Here is a 17,266-nt window from a genome sequence, read left to right as displayed (position 1 = left end):
AGTTTAAACAATTGCCTAAACCCCTAGTTCATCAAGGTAATTAAGCACATGGATACTCAAGCTAGACTAAAGCCTCAGCTGAAGTGGAATGCTGAGTAGGTGCACTAACTCATTCCTTTCTCAATGGGGTTTCTGGGGTCAGTGCTGTCAGGTTAACACCAGCTTCCAGGAGCAAGGGCCCTATTCACACCACATCACCACCTTTTACAGCACTTCAGAGAGACTCAGGCACTTGCATGAGAGGAAGTGACGAATCAGGTTTCCCTTTGCTAAGGCTTCCAAGTCACAGCTCCCACTTGGTGCTGTATCAGATCCTCCTCTCTGGTGCCTGACAGGTTGTGCCAGTTTCCCTGTGTTGACTGCCCTGGGAGCCAGTGTCTGGCTGTTCTGCAGCCCAGGTGGTCCACTTAAACACTAGAGTCTGGTATCCATCCTAGGCAAGTGTATGCCTAGGTGCCATAAGAACTATCACGCTTTTCTATCCTTCTCTAACACATATTCATTAGTCTAGGAAGGAAATGTGCTGCAAATCCCACATTGTCTCTGCAGATTTCAGCTTTGCTTCCAGAAAAAATAACCAGAAATAAGAGTGACTGCAGCACTTACAAAATGGTATTCAAGTGAGAAAACAAAATCTGTAATGTTATACCATGCAAATTTTACAGCCTCCAACATCACAGAGCACATTTTCGAAGAACGCACTTTAAATAAAAATTGTCAATTAGAACTAATTAATCTTCCTATTACTTTCCCTATCAGCTTTTTAAAAGTCAAAGGCAGGTTTATTTTCCAAAGCAATATATTAGTCCTACCTCTCAGGTATACTTTTTTCAAAGCAAGCCCTAAGAGTCATCTTGCAATAATGTATTACAGGAACATAAGAGGAGAAAGTGAAGAAGCAAAAAGGTGACTGTGTATTTCTCCAGAGAGTGTAAGTGTATACTACATAATCATAAACAATATACAATGACATAAACTCTGCCACAAATATTCTCATATGTAGCATTCTTTAATCGTGATGAAAGGGGAAACTGGGGCTTCCTTGGGGGATGGTGTGTTCTCATTTGTAATCATATCTGTCTTCTCACCATGAAACATTTTAAGTTTCAACTAGTTTTGTGATTTTGCGAAGGCTTAAAGAAAGAAAAAGGTCAGAAAGGTGGTGAAAGGAGAAGAAACTTGGAAATATGTTTGAACTCAGTGGTTAAAATGGAAATGCAAAATCCCTGTATGAAACCCATCCATTTGGCAGACCATGTCTGCAAAGGACCAGTATCTCTATTTGACATTTTTAGAGGTGTCACTGTAGTTATGCAGGCACGTTACGACCACTGATTGTCCTCCAAAGACTCATTTATTTTAGGGAAGCTATGTTGATCTGCCTGGCTGCAGGACTGCCTTCAACTCTCAGCCATAACATAAAACAAGGGAGGCAGTAAACAGCCCACAAAAGAACAGTCTTTTGCCTAAAAATGTTGTGTCAATTTAAGTGGAAAGTGTGTTAATTTAACTGGAAAGCAAATGTATACCACAAAGAAGAGTTCTGCTATAGTGCAAGCAACCAACAAGCAACATCTTCAGATAGTCCATGAGGGGAACAGTTAAAACTCCAGGGCAAAATTTTGCCTAAAGTAAATGCCGTTTGACAGCACAAACTATAATTACTGTCTGTGATTGTATCCCTCATTAACAGCAATAGCTGTAATACAGTAGAAATCCAAGCTTGTTTCAGCACCGTTTTTCATAAAAATATATAACATTTTAAAACCTGTCAAATATGTGATATTTTAAATGCATTGCTGCCTGTCCTTCCACAGCATCCCAAAGGTCTTGGCAAAGTCTGCATCTTGTCCTGCAAGAAATGTCTGCCTCTGTGACATGAATTTTTCTCAGTCTGTATTGAGGAACAGGTGTGCATACACCAGCATCAATATGCAGACAGAGCCGGGAAAAATTCCTGGTCTAAGCTTGCCATTCAAGAAGCATGGCAAGAAAAATAACTTGGTAGACAATTAGGTACAAGCTTCACTTGGAGCCAGGTGACTCCGAGGTTGGCAGGGTGAAGGCATAGCACACCAGTTTCTAAAACCAATGGTACACATACACTTGCATCACATCCAGCACCTTTGATTCCTATTCCTGAACAAGCTGGTGTGCAGCTGGATCTACCAGGGAGACTGACTTAAGTACAAGATCAGAGTAAGCCCTGTGGATTTGTAGTGAAAGGCTTAAACTGTTCTACTACTGGCTCAAGGAGTTGTTCAACAGCCTAATTTGAAAGCCAAGTCCATATTACAGCATTCAGGTATGCTGATGAATTGCAGGAAAGAGAAAATTGCAATGTGTATAGGCATCATTCTTCTGGCAAACCCCTCTGTGTAAATGAAGTTACGCTACCAAAATAAACATTTTGATGGAAAAGTGTCTGTCCTTCAAACAGGTAATTTATCTATAAATGCAAAAGTCCTGTTATCAAAATAAATCAGACATGAAAGAATGAAAGAAAAATTATACCATTTTTGAAAGCTTCTTAGCTTTCACCATGTTCCATGAGGTATGTGAGGACTTGCTTAATTTTATGCAAGTAAATTGTTTTCTTGAAAGCATCAGTCTTTAACCACACACTTAACTACTTGCTACGATACTTCTAAGAAATGGCATCTGCTTCCATTGGTGAAGACTCTTAATGAATGAAAGAAGAACACCTGAATGATATCAAGTTGGCCTCATTCCCTCTCACAGAAAGGCCCTCAAGCCATCTGCTTTGAAATAATCAATATTATTTTCTTCAAAAGACCAGGAAGACGGGTGGGCCATTCAAGCAGAAGTCAAAGCCCATCTTCCTGGCAGAGCAGGGAAACAGAAGAGTTGTCCTAAGAGCGTAGGCGATACCAAGAGATCAGTCAGATGAAATGGGTAGGGAGGGATTAAACTGGGAAACCAAAAGAGGAGAAGCAATAAAGATCGAGATTCTGAAAGGGATTTGGGCACCCAGTTCCTATCTGGGTGTCTAAAAGCCTTTTGATTTCCTAGGAAATGCCTAAGGAACTGTTGCAAAACCTGTGGAAGATCTGGCACTGTTTTTTATCACCTCTGGACCAAAAATGAAAAAAGTCCAGGAAATCAAATGGAAAGTGAGCACTTAAAAAGGAATTAGGTTCCAAAATCCTTTTGGGAATCTTGTCTGGGCAACTTAACAAGCTCACAAATATTCCCAGGTGGCTAGTGATAGCCCAGCAGGGATATGACTTCTTACCTTGCACAAGCAGGCAGTTGTGATAAAACACCATTTTTATTTCCCTTGTAAAGAAAAGTCAATGTTCATTTGTTTGGGAGACCTCCTTGACAGAAAGCTTTATCAGCCATGAAATTAGCCCTTCATGCTCTCTGAAGCCAATAGGCCAGGACTGAGATGCCTACTGCACCTGATGCTTGCAGTTAGTTCTGATTAGCAGCCCCTCATGGATTTCAAACAGCAGCCTCCTTAAATGCAGGCTGTAAAACTTCACTGGCTGCACTAAATCAATAGGGAGGCGAGAGATGGGGTTGGAGGAGAGAGGGGAGAAATAAACAGACACTAAAGCTACAACATTATTATCTGCTTTGGCAAATAGCCACCAAAATTGCTCAATATGCTGTATACACACAAACATACACTCGCATACACACATACAGTTTGCCTGGCAAAGCAAAAAAGAAAATATCCCTTAAATAATATGTTAGTTCTCTTGGGCAAATAAGAAGCAAGCGGCTATATTTAGCAAGGAAATAAAACTGTATTGTAAAGCCCTGGAGACCTATTATGGCAATGCCCTCTGCACTTTCAGTGCTTAGAGGATTCTTATTTACTTGACTATGAGAGGATTGCTAGAGACTCATAAAGTGCCACCAGGAAGTCCAAGTGAGCCTGCAATCTCTTGGTGACTGGGAGATGTGACCATTATCTGCCCAAAACTTCACGGTGGTGTTATCACAAGGATCACATCCTTGCACTGTGGGAACTGTGACCCCCAAGGATACCTCAGCAATTTATAAACTCAGCAATACAGACTTGGAAACAGAAAACTGATATTGGAAATGTTCCTGCATGGGAGCAGATCTTTTAAAAGAGGAAGAAGAAAGCCTAGACCTAATGTGTGTGATGTGTTTTCAGGGAGAGATCCAAAGGACCTGATGCAGAGTCCACAGAAGGGTTGACACTGACTGGATCAACCCCTGACACTACACAGGAAATCAGCAACACAGTTTAATACAGGGAGAGAAGGAGAATAAAGAGTAGGCTTCATCTCATCTAATTTTCAACAGCTGTGATGTAGACAGCTTTATCTGAACTAGTATCCCTTTGCTGCCTTATGGTCTCATCTGAATCTGAATTCTCTCAGTGCCAGGAGGCACACAAGGTGCGAACATCGTTCTTCCACTTCGATCGGTCTGCGGCTGCGTGCTCTGGAGTCCCAGGGGCCACAGCGCAGTCTTCTGTTGGTTTTTTCCTCAAGACATGACCGATCCAGTTCCATCTCCTCCTCCTCACTTCATTACAGATTTTCTCCATCTCCGAGTTGATGCTCGTCGTTTCTGCAATTTTTTATTATTTTTTTTTTCCGGGAGGAGGTAGTTGGCCTCCTGCCCAACCCCCATGACTTGGAGGGCCAGTGTTTTTTCTGTCAGGGTGGCCTTCCCTTAGGCTGCGTTGGTTTGCGGCACCTTCTTCAATTTTATCCGGTGCACCCTCCAGAGAGGGATCCCCTATCCACCACCCAGGGGACGCCCCTTCTAGCCGTGCAGCCCCAGCCGAAGGGCTGCCTTATGGTCCCCAGAGGAAAATATGACTCTCTTTAAGGTGCAATTCACTTGACTTATTTTTGGATTAAATTATTTTTGCTCTGAAAATGCCTATTTCTGTCTACTGACTGTAAAAGAAGCATAGGGCAAATTCCATTCAGAGTGATAGTGACAATGGGAAAGAGAGACTGACACAGAGCAAATTCCGTTAACACAGAGTTATTAGAAAATGTGCTATTTTTTACAGTTTGCTTTAGATAACCCTACTGAATAGAACAGAATTAATTTCTTTCTAATGATATTTTATTAAATAGACTTAAAAATTCCTCTCTCTCAATCTTATAGGAAGTACCTTTAGAGGGAATTTGCTCTGACTGATGCAATTTCTCTTCCATACCACAAAAGTTTTCCTTGTAGATCCAGATCAGAACCAGGGACTTTCCCAGAAGGAATCTGCATGGATTTTGGGCACACATTGATAGGATTGCATTTAAAAGCATCATGAAGTCACCTGAATAGAACAAAAAAAGATGCACTAGGGACAAGGTGAAGTTTGAAAAGACAGTCATTCTCAGATTGAGTGAACACTTACACATTTGTGGACTGCAACCGAGGCTTACAGCAAGGTCAGCATCTTGAAAACCCAATGGATAGCTCATTATATGTGTGTCTAGACCATGTGCTAAAGAATACAGCTGGGGCAGACTCTTTGTGAGTGTGGGAGCCTGACACTTTAATACTAGCTCAGCATCCCCTCTGCTTCTATGCCCCCATGTGTAACATTAGGATGATAATATTGCTTTCATCTTCTTCACCATGGTGTTGTGACTATTAATTAGTTAGCATGTGCAGAGACCTGGATAAATGCTAAGTTTTAATCAGGTCTTGATGAGCTTGGGGAATGCAGCAGGGTCTGAGCAGAGGATGGAAGAGTGAGACGTACTGATCCCATCTGCCCGGCACAGGATGACGCCAATGGCATTACCTCTTCACAGTCTCCCTCCTCGCACTCCTCCCCTTTTGGTGAACGGATGCCGGTTGTTTGGCTGGCTAATTCGTGACACCTCCAGCCTCCCTAGCTGATGTGACTTGTCTCTGGCAAAGGGCTGGTCCATGCTTCTTCTACTAGAAAGAGTACAGTCTTCATCAATTAATCCTGTTGCTCCCACAACGGCCAGATGTTCAAAGGGTTTGAAAGTGGGATTCAATTCCACCCAGTATTTTGAAAACGTATGATTAAATCTGATGACCAGCATCTCTTCTGTGCCAAGTGAAGGAAATTAGAGGAATGCCATGAGTGGAATCATGCCGAGGGTTTGCATCTTTGCATCACAACCTTATTTTCCTTCTTTTGGGACAGATGGGCTTTTTTTTTATTATTATTATTATTTCTTCTTGTTTGGTTAGGGTTTTTTTGCCATTAAGGCTTCCTTACAGTTCTGTGGTGATTAGCCTTTTTTGAACTGAACCAAATGTTTGTACTCCCTATATTTTCTCCAGGAGTATTGCCTACTTATAAACTACTGGGGTGCGCTGTCGTTTTGCTGTTACTGCCTTGGCTAGGTCTAACATTCTGGGGCCAATGATGTTGCATAGGACAAAACTATCTCAAACATAGCATAATTCTTCACGAAGCACAGAACCAAGTTCCACAAGAAGCCGAGCACAATATTCAGAGGTGGAAACTTGGAAATATATGTAAAAGAAGTGCTTCTGTTGTGGGTGGAATAGAGAACTCGGGAAAGGCAGAAGCATAACCCCCTGAATTAATGATGAATCCCAGTACTCAGAGATGTGTCTTTTAAAAAAAACTTTGATAATTGGCCTCTCGGTAGCATGTAGTGCTCATCCTGAAATAATGGAATGGAAATCAGCATCAATCAACACAGCATGAGGCTCCTTCTTCTCCAGCAAACACATATCCTTGCTAAACACTGGTGGCTGTTTGTCCTAAATTTAACACCAATTAGGGCCTGATCCTCAACTCTGCCTGAAGGGATGAATGTCCTCCACACCCATCCAAGTCCATCAAGAAACACAGAAATATCTCTGCATCTCTTAGAAGACATTCTGCAGAATCAGACCCTTAATAGCTTGATAGCTTGAATGCTAACATTGCCCAGAGCACTTAAACTGACAAACAATCAAAGACATCCCTGTACATTTATATACAGCAAAACAGGCAACAACAACAGAGAAAAAAAAAAAAAAGATTATGTTGCTGTACTTCTGTGTATCTCTTGAGGCAGGAAATATGCAGCAGAGATAACAGGGGCTAGTAAGAGGAAAGAGAAGAAGCAGCATTGAGGGGGGGAAGCATAAATAATTGGTGTGAAGATTCACTTCATGTCAGAAAGACAAACTGGGCTAATTTTCTATAAACATCCCAGAGAGGAATCAAGTCTCATTTTGTTTCAGCTACGAAAAAAGAGCATTCTGCCATGTTCCTCCTTTTCTGCTGTAAAAGGGAAGGAAAGTTTCTCACATCCCTATCAAGCCATTTTGCTAGGCTGAGAATGCAGGAGGAAGGCTCAGCTCTACAACAACATGCACCACACGCTGTCCCTGCATCTCTCCTAAGCAGTCGACAAAGTGTTGCCAGGTCTCTGCAGTCACTGGCGAAGATGTCCATATTCTCTTCACATCCACGACCCTTCACATTCAGCCCTTTACCTCCAATGCGATTGCAAATTACTTTGGTGAAAGTCAACATTTTTGGTAGGGATGGGCAGCAGCGTTAACTTTGTCCCAGCCCATTTCTTCTCCAAGCAACCTACTACAATAAAAAGAAGGGTGATCCATGAGCAGATCCAACTCACAGACCCAAGAAATCACCAGTCTGCAGGTGCCACATAGTGAGCAACACACAGACAGCGAGACTGCCATTGAAATGTTGGGTAAAATTAGGTCCTCTGACTGGAGCTGGAATTTGTTAAAATATAGGAGTGTAAAGGGATGAAAAGGCTCTCCTCAGTGGTGCCATCAGACAGTGAGATATTGCGGAAATTATGGACATACCTGAAAGGGCTTTACTGTCAGAGAGGAGAAGATCTTGCAACAGGCCCTGCTCTTCGCACTTTGGGAAAAAGTGAGAAATGGCCATTATCAGCTGTCCATCATTTTGGCAACTGATAAGGAGAGGGAGTACAGTGATCCAGCCTCTCATCTGCCCTCTTATGAGCTATGACAGACCTCAGCACAGCAAGTCTGACCTGTTGCTTCTGGCAGCCACCAGCAAGTGCCAAGCCTTAGATGGCTTTCAGAGGTGAAGAAGACAGTAAGTTCACCACCTTTGAGAGGCAGCGAAAGCAAACCCCACTGAGGTCACAAACGGGCGTTTCTTCCCTTGTCAAACCAAGAGAACTCAGATGAAATCCACTTAAGTCAATGAATTATAATTGTTATTCCAGAGTATCAGTAAACACAGACTATTTCCCTCATTTCTTGTCCTTTTCTGGGGTTTAGAACATGCACAATTCAAATGCTTTCATTTTTTCTTAGGAATTAGATTCAAAATATTCAGTACAAATGAAAGAACCGGATGAAAACTTCCCAGTAAAACAATAGTCTGCTGGAAAGTGCTGATCTGATGAAATGCAAAGTTTCATAGTAATAACTTGATTGGGAAGTTTCACTGGAAAAATTTTGCCTAAATAAGGTCAAATGGCTGATTTTCCATACATCTAAAAGTTTCTCATTTGATTTTCTATGTTATAGTAATGTTTGAAATAATACTATTGAAGATAGTATTATATAGTATTATAATATTATCTTTTTGGCATGGTCAGCTTTTATCTAAATTAAACATTTGGACAAAATTGAAGTGAAACCTTTTAAACAAATGCTTTTCAGAGCATGAGAAGAAATATCTATAATGTCAATAGCAAAGCTTAAAAATATATGATAATAGTAACAAAAGGATGGTAGTAACATTACTTCCATCTTTACAGTTTGCCCTATCATTTCAGAGGAACTGGTCTTATACTCACAGCTAATTCTTTCTTCTCCCAGAATTTCCATGTAATTAACCTATATTTTGTCTCATCCTCAGAGTGATTCTACCTGTTTTGGAGGCTTTCAAAGCCTTCCCAGGATTTGATCAACATGAGTCAAACCCTCCCATATTTTCCCAATGGAATCACTTGGATGAGCAAACAGGAGATAGCATTTGCAGAACTGCCTGTTGAGTGATTAGACTAGACAAATATAGAGCCCATATTTAGGAGCCTGGCCAGAGAAACCTGTTGAGGTAACAATAATGAATAATAAAAAGTAACGAAGGTCAAAAAAGTAACAAATTCTGTATATCTATGCATTAAACTCACTCCATCCAGAGTCCAAATATCCTAAAAAAATCCAGCTTCAAAGTGGCCAAAAGTGGGTTGCATCACAGCTGCTCTCATGTATACACAGTCCATGCTTAGCTAGCCCAGGCATGCTTGGTGGCAAAATAATCCATTGGGTGTGCAAGGTCCTTGTGTCTGGAGGGTGCAATCCAGCCTGTCTGTCTGGAAGGCATGTATATCTGATCCTGAAGGCTAACAGAGCAATGTCCTTAGTCAGAAACATGGCGGGGGGGGGCCACACAAACCCAAACACATTGTGTTTCTGGTTAAACTTACAGCTCAGGCACTTATAAAATAATAAATCACCTAAAAAAGTCAAGGAAGAAAAAAAAAACAACAAACAAAACCCAACACAAACAGCTTGAATAGCAATTTACAAAGTTGCTCAGCACAGCAATATTTAAAGCTGTTCTTCACGATATGTCATTTTCAGATAAGTTAATAAAGAAATATAGGAGAGAATCAATTTTTAGTAATCATTACCATGTACAGTAGTGAAACCTCCAGGCTATTCAATTAATTCTAGACCATAATTATGACCCAAGAACAAATTGTATAAATCAGCATTTTTTTATTTAACCATACAAATCAAACTCTGATCTTGAGTGCAAATCAAGAGTTGTATATTTCACAGCTCTTGCTGTCCCAGAAAATAGGCTCTCCAAGGATTCAAGCCCCTTGAGGCATAAACTGTGCACACTTCATGTTCCACAGGGACCACAGTAATTATAGTAATTTTTAACTCAACATGTCACAGTGCCCCAAAGACACTCAGATTCCTTAATAGAAAGCAGAAAAGAGAAGGCAAAACCAGACGGCTAATTTAGCAAATTCTAGGTCTGAGGTGGAAAAGCAGATTTAAAAAAAAAAAAAAAAAGAAAAGAAAAACAAAACCAAAAAACCCACAAAATTTCAAACCCACTATTCCAGTCCAGGATCAAGCTCACCTGGAGAAAGCTACAACAAAGAGAGGAGTTGAGTTTCCTACACCTTGTAGCAGTTTGTGTTACTACTGCAGTTATCCTCTGTGGATTTCAAAGCACATTCTGGTTGCAGCATTACATTTACTGCTTTAGTCTTACAATGTATTTTAGCAGACAGCCCAAGGCTCAGAGGTGAAGCCGGTTACCTAAGAACATACAGTCAGTGAATTTCAAAAACCATAAACTGAACTCAGGAGTTCAAAAGGTCTCCATACACTGTAGCTAAGCGCATACATGAAGGTATGCCAGCAATTCACAGCCCCTCTCACTGGATGAATTCATGAGATCCTTTCCAAAAAATCAGTGGTAATTGGTTTGGGGTCCCTTTTGCTCTTAGGGAGCATTGATACCAGCAATTTGGTCAGTTCACTGCTTCCCTCCAGGGCCTCAGTCTTTCTATCATTCCTGTTGCATGTCTGTTAGTTCACTCCCCAGTTTCAATCCATAAGGTGTAATTGTGGCCCTTGGGTGCACGTTCCCAAGAGCAAGATGAGGATATTGCACACCAGACACCTGTGTCCCTGCAACCCGCAGGGCTCAACGCTGTCACTCCAAACAAATAAACCAGACATAAGCATGGTAGCTCAATAGGTGAATTCACTGCCCAGGGGAAGGAGTTACTCTTATTAACCAAAGAAGGGGCAGAAAAACACAATCCAAGCTCCAGGTTTTTTTCTTTGTTACATTGTGACTGCAACTTTGATTTCACCAGTTTCAAGCAGGCAGACTGGAAACCATAGTGATAAAAGTGATCTGATTAAGTGATTGTTTCCCATTACCTTTTTACTTCTTGATTTAGTCTAACCCATGCTTTGGTTTCTAATTTTTCAGTAGAATATTTTAATTTTAAAAGTGTTATTTGTTTGAAAGTAAAATGCACATGCCTGTTACTTTTTCTACAAACCAATGTTTGGATCTATGTTGTCATTAGACACCAATCTTGCCAACTAGTGATGAAAGAAATGGGGCCCTCTCTTTGTTGATATTCTTCTCCTATTTCAGCAAAAGTCTGATGTTTTTTTCAGCTACTAAGGCTCTGTCTCTGGCTTTTTTTATATATATATATATTCCCTTAAAATTAAGGGAAAGCAGTCAATGAGGAAACACAAGGAGTGATACAACTTCAGCTGCAATGTCCTAATACTGCATATACCGTCTGGCCAGAACATGTTTTCACCCTGTCGTGGTTTAACCCCAGCCAGCAACTAAGCACCACACAGCCGCTCGCTCACTCCCCCCCGGTGGGATGGGGGAGAGAATCGGAAGAGTAAAAGTGAGAAAACTCATGGGTTGAGATAAAGACAGTTTAATAGGTAAAGCAAAAGCCACACGCACAAGCAAAGCAAAGCAAGGAATTCATTCACTACTTCCCATCGGCAGGCAGGTGTTCAGCCATCTCCAGGAAAGCAGGGCTCCATCACGCGTAACGGTTACTTGGGAAGACAAACGCCATCACACCCAATGTCCCCCCCTTCCTTCTTCTTCCCCCAGCTTATATACTGAGCATGATGTCATATGGTATGGAATAGCCCTTTGGCCAGTCTGGGTCAGCTGTCCTAGCTATGCTCCCTCCCAGCTTCTTATGCACCTGGCAGAGCACAAGAAGCTAAAAAGTCCTTGACTAGTGTAAACTCTACTCAGCAAGAACCAAAACATCAGTGTCTTATCAACATTATTCTCATCCTAAATCCAAAACACAGCACTCTACCAGCTACTAAGAAGAAAATTAACTCTATCCCAGCTGAAACCAGGACAGTATCCACCCCTTATTCCATACCATTTACGTCATGCTCAGGTCCCACATTATCCAATACATCCTCATTAACCACCACCCCACTTATTCTATGGACCACTCCTGTAAAATGTCTGTAAAATGTCCATAAACATCCACAAATGTCCACATAATGTCCATTGGGTTCATTTAGTCCGTGACTGGGCTCCATCGGTGATGGTGATCACTCAGGACAGGAGAGGTGGTGTGTTGCGTGGAGTTATTGGGCACCAAAGCCAGCTCAGGTCGGGTTACTGCTGCACTTGCACTGCTTCTTGTAAGGCTTCTCCTCCATTTGTTCAGGTGGTTCCTGCTATGGTAATTCCTATAACATGCAACTCAGATCATGGGTTACAACAATTTAAAGGTATTTCCATTACAATCTCCACCCCTGGCCACTTTGGGCCAGGATTAACATTGCAATGAACTCCTCCCCTTGCTCCTAGCCTGGCTAGCAACAAGGGGTTCCTGTTATAGTAATTCTCATAACATGCAACTCAAATCCTGGGTTACAACAATTTAAAGGTATTTCCATTACAATCTCCACCCCTGGCCCCTTTGGACCAGACCATTGGGTTTAACACTGCAATGGACTCCTCCCCTTGCCCCTGCTTCAGCTTGGACTTATCCACAGACTGTAGTCCCTTAGGGGTTTACCTGCTCCAAGCGGAGCCTTGTCTATGAGCCACAGTCTCTCCAGGGGTATACCTGCTGTGGCAGGGATTTATCCACAGCCACAGTCACTTAGAGGTGCACCTGTTCCCACATGACCTTCTCCATGGGCCACAATGCTTTCAGAGATATACCTGCTCCAGCGTGGCCTTGCCCGCAGCCACAGTCTCTTCAGAAGTAAACTTGCTCCACCATGGCCTTACCCGCAGCCACAGTCTCTTCAGAAGTAAACTTGCTCCACCATGGCCTTACCCATGGCCACACGCTTTGAGGTGCTCCAGCATGACCTCATGCACAGCCACTGATGCTTCAAGGTGTACCTGCTGCAGCACGGACTTATCCACAGCCACAGATGCTTCGAGGTGTACCCTCTCCAGCGTGGACTTATCCTTGGGCCACAATCCCTTCAAGAAGTATACCTGCTGTGGCACAGACATAACCATGGCCACAGACTCTTCGAGACATACCTGCTCTGGTATGGGCTTATCCACGTCCACAGGCGCTTTGGGGTGTCCTGCTCCCACATGGACTCATCCACAGGTCACAGTCCCTTTGACTCGAGTTCACACTGGAGTTCCAGCCTGTCCAGTACAGCAGTGCAGAAACAGCAGCGATGCCCTGGCCATCTGCCAGCCCAGGGCATGGCCATTGTTGTTATCAAAATGTTCCCAGGCACAGCACAGTAAGATGATAAGCAGTTCAGCAAGTAGCAAAAGCAAAAAGCAGCCACTAACGAGCACTATACTCTAATATACAGTAAGGCAAGCAAGCCCCATGGCAAGTACAGAAGCCTGCTGATTAATACCTAAACAGCAGTAACAGCTATAAATTCAGTCTAGCACATTCCAATTAAATCTGTCATTATCTCGAACCCTTCGAGCCCCACGTTGGGCGCCAAAAAGGACTGTCGTGGTTTAACCCCAGCCAGCAACTAAGCACCACACAGCCGCTCGCTCACTCCCCCCCGGTGGGATGGGGGAGAGAATCGGAAGAGTAAAAGTGAGAAAACTCATGGGTTGAGATAAAGACAGTTTAATAGGTAAAGCAAAAGCCACACGCACAAGCAAAGCAAAGCAAGGAATTCATTCACTACTTCCCATCGGCAGGCAGGTGTTCAGCCATCTCCAGGAAAGCAGGGCTCCATCACGCGTAACGGTTACTTGGGAAGACAAACGCCATCACACCCAATGTCCCCCCCTTCCTTCTTCTTCCCCCAGCTTATATACTGAGCATGATGTCATATGGTATGGAATAGCCCTTTGGCCAGTCTGGGTCAGCTGTCCTAGCTATGCTCCCTCCCAGCTTCTTATGCACCTGGCAGAGCACAAGAAGCTAAAAAGTCCTTGACTAGTGTAAACTCTACTCAGCAAGAACCAAAACATCAGTGTCTTATCAACATTATTCTCATCCTAAATCCAAAACACAGCACTCTACCAGCTACTAAGAAGAAAATTAACTCTATCCCAGCTGAAACCAGGACACACCCACAGCCAGGTAGGTGCTAGAAACCAACAGAAATAATAAAATTAGTCATAATAATATTTAAAAAAAAAAAAACCACACTGAAAAATGTGATACAATTTGTAACACATGTACAAGCAGAATCAGACTTTTAAAAACTTCCAAAGCTTTGGAGATTTTTTTTTTTTTTTTTTAATAAAGGGAACACTGTGACTTCTGCAAGTAAAATCTAGGTTAGGAAATAATCTTAGCTAAAATGAGATTTGACCACAATGAATCTTCATAATAAATTGTGAATTAAGCTCTTTATTTTAACCTCCCAAGATATTTCATTACCATATGTTTAAAACAAAAGAAAATAGGCAATAAACATCCATCTTTGCATCTAACAATTTAATCTTTCTTCCCAGAATGCCTTCTTCGCAGGCATCTCTTTAAAAAAAAAAAAAAAACTAATCACACCAGCTATCCAGCCCACTTTCTAAACCAGAAAGGATCAGCTAAACCTTCAGACTTTAGAAAGCTTATCTAAATTCCTCACACAAACAGCATTGTTAACTTACAGTTAGCTAAGGCTGTAAGTAATGTCGTCCTTATACAAAAAAACATGGCAAAGACACAGCAGTTAGAAAAGCTTAAACATGAAAAAGAATGGATATAGCAGTTTAAGCACTTTACATAAATATTCTATTGCCTTTATATTTCACGCATTTTGTTACGGACAATATTGACATGTGATACTTCACCATATACATTCCAATAACAACATCAACTCCATTCTTTGAAATATATTCATGATATCTTTCAATCCAGATTCGTATGCACTTATATTGTTGACAGTTTAAGTGTGTAATTTATTTAGATTAATACATATATTCAGGAAAAAAGGAAAACCTGTCTATCTATTTTAGACACCTTCAGTATGACTTAAGACTAATAATAAAAAAAATGAGTACCTGGACCAACCAGTAGAAGTAGAAGTCAGTATAGCTCCTTAATATCAAAACAAGTCCATAAAAGTTAATTCTACCTTGTTTTCCTTTTCTCTCTTTTTTTTTTTTCTTCTTCCCTATTTTAAAGTGACCTGGTTAAGACAGTGCATTAAGGACTATGATATTCAGACTATTGGGAATCAACCAGAAGAACAAATTCCCAAGCTAAGATGTCCTAACATAGAATGCTGGACCACAATCTACTTTGTGTGTGTGTATATATATATAAATATATATATCTCAGCTCTAACACAGCAGCTTGGGGAGGCAGATGAAGGCAAACGTGACGGGTGACACATGCTGAAGAGTTTCATGTGCCAGCACTAAGGTCATTCTAGAAAGGTCAATATTCACTTGTTGCTGTTGCATGAATGACAGGGAGAGAGAGGCCACTGCCAGCTGAATGCTGTCATTTGGTTTGTGGAGCTCTCACCACGTGACGTGTCAAGCTGTAACAGAGCATTAGGCTACCTAGTTTGAAAAAAATAATCTAATTCGCCACCTAAACTACCCACACCCAAAAGAAACATCCTTCAGAAACTGAGGTGGCTCTAGGTAGATGCAGCAAGAGTGATGTCGCCAAGACCCGGACTCAGGATGCCTCTGATGCCCTCGCCTGATCCATACACACAAAGGCTCCACTTGTGCAGCCAGTGAGCTAAGGATGTTTTGTACACTGGTGGTTTGTATCTTACCCAACCATTTGAGGCCCATCATCAACGTATCTGATGTTCCTGAGCATGGCTTTCAGGTTAGAGGCACTAGAAAATTCCTCCTTCAAGTCAAACCAAACTCCTGAGAAGGGGTAATCCCAGAACAGATCTATCAAACAAAAATATCATTTCAACTGTTGTGAATATCAGACACTCAGATTCCTGCAGTTATTCTGTGAGGATATTGGTTTCTCTTTAAAAGAGTGGGCTTAAAATTAATCTCTTTCAGACAGAGATTGAATTTAAATATAATCAAACATGTTGCTTTGAAGCACTCATTTTTCTTGTTTAAATTTTTATAGATACATATATAATAGCGCTCAAGCAAGAGTTTTTCATGTTTGGTTTCCAAAGTAGGTCAGTCTCGGCACTGCCTGGCTATAAAGGAGGTGACAAGAAGTACTGAATGTAGAACAGAGAATCTGTTGGTTGTCATCTGTGGTAGTGAAATTTGTCTGCATTTCCTTTCCCCTCCCCCTCAGCCTCACTTACTGTTAAGCTCCACATCCCAGTGTTCCCAAAATAAAGCCTCAGCTATGTCTTTACTAGGGCACAAAGGCTTGCACAGATGGTAAGGAAGAGCTCCAGTCCAGCCACTGCTTTTCCTACTTCCAATTGAGCCGCTGCAACTATCCCTGTGTTGCTGTCTCCAGTTCTATCTTCAAGATATGGCATTAGGGTCTGAGCACGAGTGTGATGCCAAACACATCATGGAAGGGCCTTCTTGCCCCACACTTGCTCTTTTGGGGCCACACAAACCGGAAAACTCGTAAATAGAAATCAGACATACATTTCTTGACTTTTTTTCACCCTCTCCAAGTTACCTAAGTTCCCTAGCACAGAGCTCTTTGAATGCAGCAGGATAAGGGGGTTCCTTAGTTCAGGCATGTCTTCTCTTCCATTAAGGTTTATAAGCTTTTCTTGCACAAAGTCATTTTATTGTTAGGTCCAGACTCAGATTTGGCTTACTGAGTAGGAAGAAAATATTAAAATAAACTTGCAGAATCAGACCTATGTTTCTGCTCTGTGGTGGAATAAATATCCTGCAAGTGTTTCCTGATTTCTAAATCAAGTTTGGCACAATGTAGATGTGGAGAGATACAATATTGTCTCTGAAAAGGAACAGCAACCAGAGGGATTGAAGTTAAATTATGAATAAAAAAAAAATATATGGCAGCATTTTTCTATAAATCCAATAAGGCAGGGTGTTGAATAAATAGCAATCATAGCACAGTTTAAAGCAAAATGAAAATCTGTAGCCATTCTGCGTGTAAATTGGACTTGAATGGTACATTATAAAATTTGATACATGGAACAGGTTAAAATTTTAAAAAAATGTAATACAAAGCTCATCACCTAATTTGACTGTGAACAGCCTCAGCCAACCACAAGCATATGGCTACTGTGATCTCTCAGCTTTTTTGTTCATTCACTTTTCCAGCTAATCTCTTCACAGGAGGTACTGAGAAGAGGGGGTGCATAATGAGAAAATTTTCTTGGATCTAAATTGGAGGATGATATTGTTCAAAAGGATGGCCATTTTTAT

Source organism: Platalea leucorodia (assembly GCF_965183815.1).
Source record: "Platalea leucorodia genome assembly, chromosome: 5".
Lineage (NCBI taxonomy): Eukaryota > Metazoa > Chordata > Aves > Pelecaniformes > Threskiornithidae > Platalea > Platalea leucorodia.
The sequence above is the reverse complement of the archived record's forward strand: the minus strand, read 5'-3'. Positions refer to the sequence as shown.